At 33.4% G+C, this 8,338-nt stretch overlaps 1 long non-coding RNA gene across 1 annotated transcript; it reads left to right on the top strand.

Annotated features, from left to right (window-relative positions):
- The first annotated feature begins 1,600 nt into the window (after positions 1-1,600).
- Positions 1,601-4,521, top strand: LOC112765859 (uncharacterized). The gene is made up of 3 exons (XR_003183944.3): positions 1,601-1,764; positions 1,860-2,149; positions 4,289-4,521. It is a non-coding gene; the product is annotated as an uncharacterized lncRNA (long non-coding RNA).
- The last annotated feature ends 3,817 nt before the right edge of the window (positions 4,522-8,338 follow it).

The raw sequence follows: 8,338 nt of genomic DNA, 5'->3' as shown, positions 1-8,338 counted from the left end.
CAAAACTTGAGGTGTGGAGCTATCAGATTCTCAAAACCCAACAACAACAAGAGACCACACATGAATCATAAGCAATCTAAGGGACACAAACTCTTCGGTGAGTGTATTACAATTTTGCTTCCAAAAAGTTATCCTTTTCTTAATTTCTTCTTCACAAAGAAATAAAACCCATTTTTAAAAAATTGTCTTGTGTAGTTTTGTTTTTATGAATTATCATAAAGCTGTGTCTTCTCATGTGTTGGTTCTTGTAGGGGAAGGGAAAATGTCTCTTTTTTTCTTTTATTATCTTTTTTCTTTTTTCTTTTTGGTTAAAAATAAAGTTTAAGTAACTTTATCTTTTTCCTCTTTGTTAAATTGTAGCCATGAAGAAGCGCAGCCGTGAATCCATGTTATTTGATTCAGAAAAGGTGAACCATAAGATCAATGGAATATTAGAATCTCCAAAAAAGGATGGAATAAAGAAATCCAAAGTGAGTGTGGTGAGTTATGCAAGTTTCAAAATTTTGATGCATTACTTAATTGATCTGCTTTTGTACATCCAAATTGGATTGTAAAAAATTGGGAGTGTTTTTAAAAATAAAAGAAAAAGTACAACCCAGTTCAGCATTTGTTGAAGTGATATTGCTTGTGAATCTAGAACTCAGGGAGTATGCACGCATGGTGATTATAATGATATTTTGATTTGTTGAACCAATGAATCTTTGTTCTTCTTTTACAATAGTTTATATGGAGGATGCAATATTACGTTACTTGCTTAGAAGAACATGGATGTTTAGTTCACTATGTATAGGGATGGTTGGTTCCTTTAATAAATGGATGTTTGAAAAGGGACAGCTCCACATGGCATTTGTTGATTTGAATTGAATTGCTGGCTTTAGCGTTCAAATACTCCGCATGCTTATTTTGTTATGTGCTATGGATTTGATTTAGTTGAGTCATGCTCGAATAGAAACTGGGATTGATTTGTGTCATTTAAACCAGGTGCACGAGCGATATTTTTGTCAATGAGCTAGTTGTTACAGAAGCAACAATGATGATGTTCAGTTTACCTTGTATGTGGACTTTGATATAATTGTCTTTTGCTTGATTTGCTGTATTCTGCATGCACATGCTCTCCATGTTTCTTTTGTTATGTGGTTTGGATTACATTTAGTTAATTTTACTTGAATTGAAGTTGGATTTTTGTTAAGCCATTTAATCATGGTGTCCGAGTGGTATTTTGCTCAATTTGTTAGTTGTTTATTATTAATTAAAGTGGATGTTCATTTACGATGTATGCGGATGGTGCTTTCATAAGAAATTTGGATGTTTATTTGGGTTATATCATTAGTCTTTTGCTTGATTTGCTGGATTCTGTAAACCTCCCAAAAATCGATAAATTATAAGTTAATAAGTTTCATTTTAAGTAGGAGAGTTAAAAATGCAAAACTAATACCAAAATAGGATAGAGCTCATCGAAACAAGAATTTTGATATCAATTTCGAAAATTTGGCCCAAAATCAGACCGGAAGGGCCAAACCGGTTGAACCGGGGTTGAAATCAGGCCCGTGGGTCTAACCAGACCCAAACATTTAAACTAAACAGCAGCTCCTTCTTCTCCATTTGCATGCAATGATACAAACAGATTTGGGGAAGGGGGGAGAAGCTCTCAAACCCTCACCATCTTTGATCCACCGTATCTTCCTCGTTTGAGCTCCGATTGACGAGCCGTTTGTGGCCACGCGTTCGTCTCGGACTCCTCTTCAATTTTATCCGAACAAAGTGGTAAGTTTCTTACCAATTCATTTCCAGTTCTCTGTGCCCCTTTTCTACACAAAAATTGTTGAGATTTTGAGTGATTTTGATAATTGGTGGTTTAGGTGCAAACTAAAATTGGATAATTGTTGGGTTGCACTCCAATCATCAATGGGTACGGTAAGAACAACCTAAACCCTAGCTAATTTTTGATTTATTGATGAAAAATCTGAATTTGGATATATATGTGAATTGGGGGTGAATTGAGTTATATATACATGCATTGGGTTTGAATTGGGATTACTTGGAGGTTTGTTGGCGACCAAGGCTTGTTTTGGGGATGTTTGATTGAGCATGGAGGGGCTGTAATTTTGAGTTGTGAGACTGCCTTGGGTGAACTAAGCGATCGGCTAAGGTATGGTTTAAGTTTCGCACGTTTAATATTTACGGTGTTGTGAAAACTTAGGTTAGAGGAACTATAGGATAAGTTGAATTATTTGTTTTATTTAATGATTAGCCTTGTAATGTTGTTGGAATAGATTTGTTGGTAGATATATATATATTGGAATTATGAGGTGTGGAATTTATTAATGGTGTGCTCTTATAGTTATTTATGATGGATTATGATTGGTGTTTGTTAATAAGGATGTAGAGTTGTGTTGTGGTGGTATTGCATATGTTGTAACTAATTATGTAATGATCGGAATTGTATGAGACCAAGTTTGGGATAAACTTGGAAATATAAAGAACTAAACTGGAAAATTTGGGACATTTTTGTTAAATATACAATTTATGGCAAATTTTTAAAGTTAGGTTATTAAATCTGTCCTGCAGCAGAAAAGGTCAAATAGGGCAGCAACTTGTTTGTCTTACTGCAAATTCTACGAGTTGAGTTTTGGAGCGAAACTAATTTTTTTATAAAATTTGATTAACTTTATTCATTTCTCTAAAATTTCAGAATTTTAAGAGTTGAGGATTGGGAGTTGTGAATTTTTGAATATTGGTGGTCAAAGCTGAAAAGAAACAGATTTCAGCAAGCTATGCATCAACTTCCAATGCTTATAACTCTTAGAAATGAATAGCAATTAGGTTACAACCAAAACACACTTGTTTCTGGATGATCTAGGAGTTCCCAAACCAAAATTTAGCTTAATTGGAGTTTTGTAATAAAAGTTATTCAAATTGAAAGGTACTAAACTTGTTGGTTTCTAAAACAGATTTTGACTCATTTTTACTTAACTTCCAGGTAATGTAACTTCTTCATTAAAAATGGTATTAACTCAGAACTAATTAAGAAAGAAACCTGGATGAGTAAAGTTTGACTACATTAATGTTTAAAGTCATTGGATTTAACTTGGATTTTATATTGAATTTTGAACATCACATGCTGCTGCTATTTTTCTGGTTTTATGCACTGCAGAGCAGTCACGGTTTTTCCTTTATTCCTGAGGCTAGAGAAATTAGAAAATTATGATCTTTGGTTTGTTAGAAATCTTATTTCAAGATGAACGCCTGGACATAAAGTTTGCGCAATTCCGAGTTCATTTGTTATATTAAAAACAGAAAAGAAAATAGAGTGTCGAGGATGTCTCAGTGATAGTCATGGGTTCGATAAGTTAAAGATTAATCTTCGTGTGATGTGATTGATTTAATGTTAGAGTTGGGTTGATTTTAAGATTATTCGATATTAAAAAGGTTGAGAAGAGTTTGATAAATAGTTTGGTCAGGACCCGGAAAGGGCAATCGAGATGAATTATAAGGGAATGATGATGAAAAATGTGAAAGGGAGGTTGTTAATAAAAGGAGTTAACATGCCATGGCTTGATGAATGATTAAATAATGTTTATGACTATGAAATGGCTTATGAATAATGATATCTGAGATACGAGTTTTCTTAAGTTAAAACCGTGGCTCGCCTCCACGTGTTCCAGGTTGATTCTCGATACTCTATTAACCCTACGTCGTAAGGGTGACCGGGCACGTATAAATTCCCGGGTATGGATAACCCCCATTGAGTGATTATATGATGAATGTATGTGAACTCTATGCATAGACTCTTGGGGATGCGCGACGGGAGACAGTCTAAGATTTTCGGACTTGTCGTGTTGGCTGGATAACTGACAGATGGGCCCCATCAGCATAGGACAGGCATGCATCATATGCATTTGTTTGGTTGATTGCTATGCATTTCCTGGGATTGCCTATTTGATATATAACCCCTGCTACCTGTTATATTTGCTATTTGAACTATCTGCTCATTATTTGTGTGTGAACTTGTTTGGTTGCTTGTTTCTGTTGCATTGTGGATGATAGAGGGATGGAGGAAAAGGAGAAATGGTTTGGTATTAGATTAGGATTGAAATTGAGTAAGTTAGGTAGATTTAGAATACCTACCCCTGTTATAGCTTTTGTTTAGTAATTAAGTTGGATAATTGTATAACGGAGTTCTAGGATTGCTTATGGCATTCTCAGGACCTTATTTATTATGCGCGTGGCACTTTTACCATGTTGAGAACCTCCAATTCTCATTCTATATTGTATTATTGTTTTTCAGATGCAGGTCAAGAGGCTCCTCGCTAGGCGTCTGGATCCTGGGAAGCGAAGTAGTCCTTTGGTGTATTTTGGTTTCCTGTTGTATATATGTATATATGTATTTAGCTTACTCTCCAAGTAACTTATGTATGCTGCTCCTCTTAGAGGTTGAGGGAGAGATAGGAGTTTATTTTGGTATTTTGGGATATTTTGGGGATACCTGTGTATGTTCATATGTATATATATATATATATATATATATATATATATATATATATATATATATATATATATATATATATATATATATATAGTCAGCCTTAGTTTCGCAGGCTGAGTTAGGGGCTAGTTATGCTGTTTCCTTGGCTTTCCTTTACTCTTTTGCTTATCTTTATCATGTTCCTATTAGATTTCTTAGCACGCAAGTAATCCTTACCTGAGCGTTGCGTTTTTTATTTTGCGATTTTGTTTTATCCATTTTTTTCAAGGCTCCTAGTTAAGTATCCTTTTCTCTATTATATATATATATATATATATATATATATATATATATATATATATATATATATATATATATATATATTACTATTTTTAGAGGTTGTAATACCTTACTATCTCAGTCTTATGACTTAAGGATAAGATTAAGTATGGTAGGGTGTTACAGATTCTACATGCACATGTTCTGCAAGTTTATTTTGTTATGTGGTTTGGATTAGATTTAATTTAATTTTTCTTGAATTGAAGTTGGATTTGAGTTAAATCATTTAAACATAGTGCGTGGGAGGTATTTTGGTCAATTCGTTAGTTATCTCTTATTACCTAAAGAGAATGTTTATTTTACTATGCATGCGGATGGTTCATTCATATGAAAAGTGGATTATATTTGGGTTATACTATTGCTCTTTTGCTTGATTTGATGAAAATGCCATCTTTATTTAGGAAAGTTTTCATCCAATAATGAGCTCATAAGTTGTTAACGTTTTTATCCAGGAAAGTTTTTGAAGGTTGTGGTAGGCTTAGAGAAGGGGGGGTTGAATCTCTGCCTTTCTTTTTATGATTACTGATCTGACCCTTTAAAATAAACTTTCAAAGAACAGAACATTAGAAAACAGAACACAACAGAGAAGAGAAAAGCTAACACCAGCATGTATCCTAGTTCGGTTGCCTTGTGCAATGCAACCTATGTCCAGTCTCCTCCACAACAATGGATGAATTTCCACTATAGTTAAAAGTATTACATACACCAATTCCACAGGATTGACAGAATCCTTTCACACTCAAGTTCTAACCTAACTTGACATTGGCTATGCTAATACCTAACTCTTCACTCTTAGTGCTAACCCAACTAAGGTACAAGATACAAGACATAGACATACCTAAAGAAATCAGAAAATAACTCTAGGCTTTTCTCTCAAGTGTATCACTCAGCCTTTTTCCACTCATGGCTTTTACTTGAGCTCTCTCAATATGCCTTTTCACTCAAGAAATTATAGAAAGATAAATATAGAAAAGTACATTACAATCTGTAAAACATGAAGGAGATTGACTTCATCAATAGCCTCTTTGCTATGTGATAAACCAGCTTTGCAAGCCTCTGATTTAGTTCTTTAATATTGGCCGAATGCTTCTTTAAGAGAAAGCATTATCCAAGTAGAGGAACTTCACAGGAAACTCTTCACAAACACAACTCACCAAACTCTGGTTTTCTCTCATTGGCTTCTGAATGAACAGCAAGTTTCTTTTTATCTCCTTACACGTTGCTGGGTTCTTCTTCCTAGGTCAACTCCTTGAGCACTATGCTTCACCAACCCAGCCTTTCACCTTTTTTCCAGTAATCTTCAAAATAGAAACTTTGCTTTTGACTTCTCTATCTTGACCGAAAGCCATAAAGCAGCAATCACAAGAGTTTTCCTATGGTAAACTGAATCTGGGCCATTGAGAAGCTACTTGGTCCCCAAGAATCACTTGTGACCGTAGATACATAGCAGTGAAGAACAGAAAATAACTTTCCTTTGTATCCCATTTCGGACTGAGCAGAGAGTTGGAAAGATGAGAAGAAACTGAGATACATGTATGAGAAAATGGTTTACCTTTAATCTTTTCTTAAGCTTGATTTGGTTTGGACTTGCTGATTTAACATCTACCTTTCAAGCTTAATCTCTCTCTTTCTTGCTTCTTTGGTGATTAGCTTAAGGAAGAAGCTCTTTCTCTCTTTCTCACTTTTCTGATTTTCTGACCAACACACAGAGGTAAACGTTGCTTGTGATGTGAGAAAAAGTTGGAGGGATTTGAAATCAACTCGGGATTGGATCGGATATCCATTAAGCAACCAGTTTGATTTCTTTGGTTTTGTTTCTTTTGGGTTTCGCTTGATTAACCAGCCCACCAGCCTTGATGTTTTATTTTTTACTCCAATTTGGGCTGTTAGACAAAGTTTTGGCCTGCAATGTTTAATAAATAATTAGCAACGTATAATTATTAACAATCAACACTAATTATTTATTTTACCCAAAAATAATGTTTGTCATCACTAATTAATTTAGTTAATTTCTTAACTCAACAATTTTCATTAATAATTTTGTCTGTGTTTTAAACGAAGGAGCATTTGATCTTGATAGTATTAAATTAGTTGCATTGACTCGTTATTCAGAAGAAGTAGTAGAAGTGAACAGTTGCGGGTACAATTGGGTATTTAAGGAAGATTTGGAACATTTAAACCCAAAGAGGATGTATAGCACCAACTCTTTAGCTCATAATCAGAAGCACAAGTTTTTGAAAATTCAAGATGAACAATAGCTCGCAATATTTATATCCATGAATTAATTAAAATGTTGTATTGGTAAAAGTGAAAAGTGTTTATTAGTTTCATTACCTATTGTAAATGAAAAGTATTTTTTATCACAATATGTCCGTTACTTCTGTTTTTTGTATTTTTTCATTGGTCCCATAAATGGAAAAAATTCCTGTACGTAGACACAATAAACTGGCTGCTCACTTTAATATGGATTCGGATGTTTATTTTTATAGACAAAATAAATGGTTATTTTTGCCGCCTGGTAAGCATGTCATGATTGAAAGATATTTTACCAATACATTCAGACAAATTCAGAAAATGAATGAGCAATCACATGTTAGTCCTCATCAAGACTCATGAATAAAACCTTAATACTCCAACTGGTGAATTAGCTCAACAAGCATTTTGTATTGAAAAAAAATCCTGTATTGAACACCTAGTGAATTGAACATCTGGCGTATTTTAATTGTATTTACTTAAATCTAATCTATTCAAATAAACATCCAATTAAGAATAAAAATAATCATATGCCTACCTACTAAATTGAACATCCAAAATATTATAATTGTATTTACTTAAAATTCAATTCAATCAATTAAATATCTACTTAAAAATAAAAATAAGCATTTGTATATCTAATAAAATGAACATCTAGTATATTATGAATTGACCACAATTTCTAATATGTACATTAAATTTCTCATTCATAGATTTAGAATAATTGTGGTATATGTTTTCTCTCAACAGGAGCATTCCCATTTTAAGAACATTCATGAATACAAGAGACACTGCAATAAATAACAAATGTGTAGTTAATGTGTCATTAACCAAAATCATTCACTAGTTTCATTTCTAATAGTCTTTTGAATTAAATTGTGTTGCAGACTTGCAGTGTCAATGGATGTTGTTGCTCAACCTAGAACCAAAATCCTTTTATTCTTCAATAGTAGCCTAGCAAGACAAACAAGTTGCATTTGTCCGACGCTCTAATTTTCTCTATTCTCAACCACTGTAACATTGCACAAATTTAACCAAATGTCAAATAGATAGAATTAAACATAATAAGCACAAAAATACTTTAAGGCTTGTCACAGTTATATTCCTAAATGGTGCAATGTATTTCTTTTATTTTCTTTAAAAAAATGTCTAACCTAATGCATCAAGAAGTCTTGGAACATGCCTTACAATTTCAACAATATGGTACTTCTTGAGAACCTGAAGAGCAAATTTGAGGACCATATAGACATAGGCTGATTTAAGCAAAACTTTAAAAGTTTT

Source organism: Arachis hypogaea, chromosome 17, assembly GCF_003086295.3.
Source record: "Arachis hypogaea cultivar Tifrunner chromosome 17, arahy.Tifrunner.gnm2.J5K5, whole genome shotgun sequence".
Lineage (NCBI taxonomy): Eukaryota > Viridiplantae > Streptophyta > Magnoliopsida > Fabales > Fabaceae > Arachis > Arachis hypogaea.
Note: the sequence above shows the minus strand (reverse complement) of the source record. Positions and strands in the feature narration are given on the sequence as shown.